Genomic DNA, 3,468 nt, shown 5'->3' with positions numbered 1-3,468 from the left:
GATTTTCACAGCAGCCATTAAAGTGAATTCTGTTTCATAATTGTTTAGAGGAATGAAGTCTGAGGCAAGTAGATTTTGAAGGGGTGATGTGACGGGGTGGGCCTTATGCAGGGGTAGAAGGCAGGATGAAGAGACAATCATCAGGGCTCCTGTCTCCTGGCTGTGCTTTCTCCCCAGTCCCACCTCCCACTAGATACTATCTTCCAGATATTGACCATGGTTCTAGGACTGTGAAGTTGAACAGTTGGTAAACTATCCCAAACTCTCACACACGTGGTCATTTAGCATAGAATCTCCTGGTGGATGCTACACCCATTGGGCTGTCCTTCCTGATTTGCTGGGCTTCCCGGATGTCCCTGACTCACATGTGATCTAAACATAAGGATATTGTTTAAATAACTGGACTGTTCTCCTCAAAAATGTCAAAGTGATGAAAGACAAAGACTGAGAAACTACTCTAGAGGAAAATAGACAGCAAAGGACAAGTGACTACAACATGCCCCTCATGCTTGGATCTAGGTGAAGGAGAAAGACTGATAATGAGCATAGTCCAAGACATTGGCTTTACTAGATAATAGTATTAATTTTTTTTAAATTTTCTATTGATCTAAATGTCTATTTTGTGCCAGTAAACCCATGTATTTATGGCCAATTAATCTATGGCAAAGGAAGTATGAATATACAAGGGGGATAAAGGTCTCCTCAATAAATGTTGCTGGAAAAATTGGACAGCTACATGTAAAAGAATGAAACTGGACCACTTTCTTATACCAGACAAAAAAAATAAACTCAAAATGGATTAAAGACCTAAATGTGAGATAAAGAAACCATAAAATTCCTACAAGAAAAGATGGGTAGTAATTTCTTTGAGATTGGCAGTAGAAACATTTTTCTAGATATGTCTCCTCAGGTAAAAGAAACAAAAGCAAAATTAAACTCTGGGACTATACCAAAAGAAAAACTTTTGCACAGAGAAGGAAACCATCAACAAAACAAGAAAAGGTGCCTACTGAATAGAAGAAGATATATTCAAACGATACATTCATTATGAGATGAATATCCAAAAGCTATTTAAAAACTTATATAACTCAAACCCCCCAAAAAATACAAATAATCTGATTAAAAATGGACAGAAGAAAAAAAATTGACAGAGAATATGAATAGACATGTTTCCAAAGAAAATCAAGTGTTGACAAGGATGCAGAGAAAGAGGAACCCTTTTACACTCTTGGTGGGAAATGTAAACTACTGCAGCCACTGAAGAAAAGAGATGGAATTTCCTCAAAAAATTATAATTTAAAATTAGAATTACTGTACCACTGGGTATTTTCTCAAAGAAAACAAAAACACTAATTTGAAAAGATATATACACCTCTATGTTTATTGTAGCATTGTTACAACAGCCAAGATATGTAAGCACCCATATGTCCACTGACCAATGAATGGATAAAGAAGATGTGATATCTATAAATATTATGGAATATTATTCAACAATAAAAAGAATGAGCTCTTGACATTTGCAATAATATGGAGGGACCTACAGGCTATAATGCTAAGTGAAATAAGTCAGAGAAAGAAAAATAGCACATTATTTCACTTATATGTGGAAATTAAAAAACAAAACAAACAAAGAAAAAAAATAGATGAATAGTAAAGAAGACTCTTAAATACAGACAACAAATTGGTGGCTGCCAAAGGGGAGGTAGGTAGGAGGATGAGTAAAATACAGGGAATTTTTTTCTTCAATTTAATTTTTATTTTTCCTCTAGCTACAATGCCTTTGTGCTTTATCTTTGTTCTTCTCACTTTGTTCACTTAACTCCTGCCTGGCATTTCTATCAACAGAAATTCCAGTGATTGCCACATTCATTGCATAAGACAAAAGTAGTCATGGGCTCATCAGTACTGCATGAACTGCACCTGGTTTTAGGTACTGTGCTTCTTGTATATGCTGCACTGGAAGAAGTCAGTGGTGGTGCTGCCGATCTTGGTTATCTGGTGCTAACAGGTAACCTTTTGGGTCATGTCATGCCTCAATTCCCTCAATTCATCAGTGACCATTTCCTCTGCCATACTTTTGGCAATGAGTCCAGCAGAGATGGCCCCCCTGAGCACATTCCTCCTCAGGCTAGGGTTCCTAGTCCTTGAGGTTGCTGATTCAACCATGTACCAAGTTCTAATACTTCATGTCCATGTTCTTGAGCTCCTGGTAGGTATCATCTTTGATTTCTGACACCATCTTGTCACAGTCACCTCTATAGTCCTTGTAGTCATCATTGGTCTTCAAGGCTGCTGAGAGCATCTCCACACATTTGTCCCACACAGAGTCCCCTGTGAGATAGCAGAGCATCAGGAAGAAGATGGGAGGGAAGGGTTTGAGGGACTGCTGGGGGTTTTGGGACTCTCTGCTTTTGATTTGCTGCACTTTGATCTTTCTGCCAATGGCCTTTTTGGAAAGAAGGTAGCTGAAGTCTTGGAGTCCACAGAGTCTCTTCTGTCTTTAGACTCCTACCTTATTTTTTTCCTTGGTGGAGAAAGTCCTGCCTCTGACTTCCAGTCAGAACAGTCAAGCCCTTTTTCCCTTTCCTTTCCTCTCTTTTTTCTCCTTTGGGGGGCCCAGGTGAGTATAGCAGCTGCTTCCAGTTTTTGATGAGGACTTTGGCCACAGACACTACCTCTTTGACCAGAACTTGCAGATTTCATTAATGGTGACTCCAATACTTATTGTCTGGAGTAGCTAGATGGACATCTGATAGCTTCTCAGCTTCTTCAGAAAATCAAGGGCCCATTCCATGTTCTTCCTGGCCATCTTTGCCAGCTTTCTGGCAATCCTTAGCAGCTCCTCTTCCTCACCCATGTTAGTGCACAATGCCAGGTGGGGTAAACTTAAATAAAAGGAATTAAGAATACACTTATCTTGATGAGCACTTGATGAACAATGTATAGAATTGTTGAATCATTATATTGTATACCTGAGACTAATAAAACACTGTACATTAATTATACTTCAATAAAAAATTTTATTACTGAATTTTGATAATTATACTGTGAATAAGAATGTATATGCTCTTGCTCTTGGGAACATACACAGAATGTTTGGGAGTAAAAGTCACAATGATTCCAACTTTTGCTCAAGTAGGTCAGAAAAAAAATAACATTAGATATGCACACAGAAAATGGTGTGGCAAATGTCAACAATGGTAAATGAGGGTAAAGGGGTTTATTATGAGTTAATTATCCTAAACCTGCAACTTTTCTCTAAGTCCTAAATTATGTCAAGATCAAAATATACAAAAAGAAAAGGAACTGGGCTGTCCAGATCTGGCAAGACCTCACCAAGACTGGATAATCACCTGCAGCTAAATGCCCAGAGAGGCCAGGTCCAAGGAACGTTACATGGAGTTATGCAGCACTCCATCCTCTATCCTACGGCTCCCTTAAATCTGATAAAACATTGTTTGCTGGCTA

General features: G+C 38.5%; 1 pseudogene across 1 annotated transcript; it reads right to left on the bottom strand.

Annotated features, from left to right (window-relative positions):
- Positions 1-1,583: 1,583 nt before the first annotated feature.
- LOC309871151 (transcription elongation factor A protein 3 pseudogene) lies at positions 1,584-2,950 on the bottom strand (annotated as a pseudogene). Its single transcript has one exon. The product of its transcript is annotated as a transcription elongation factor A protein 3 pseudogene (transcript).
- Between the last annotated feature and the right edge of the window lie 518 nt (positions 2,951-3,468).

Source organism: Mustela nivalis, assembly GCF_964662115.1.
Source record: "Mustela nivalis genome assembly, chromosome: 8".
Taxonomy (NCBI): Eukaryota; Metazoa; Chordata; class Mammalia; order Carnivora; family Mustelidae; genus Mustela; species Mustela nivalis.
The sequence above is the reverse complement of the archived record's forward strand: the minus strand, read 5'-3'. Positions and strand labels throughout refer to the sequence as shown.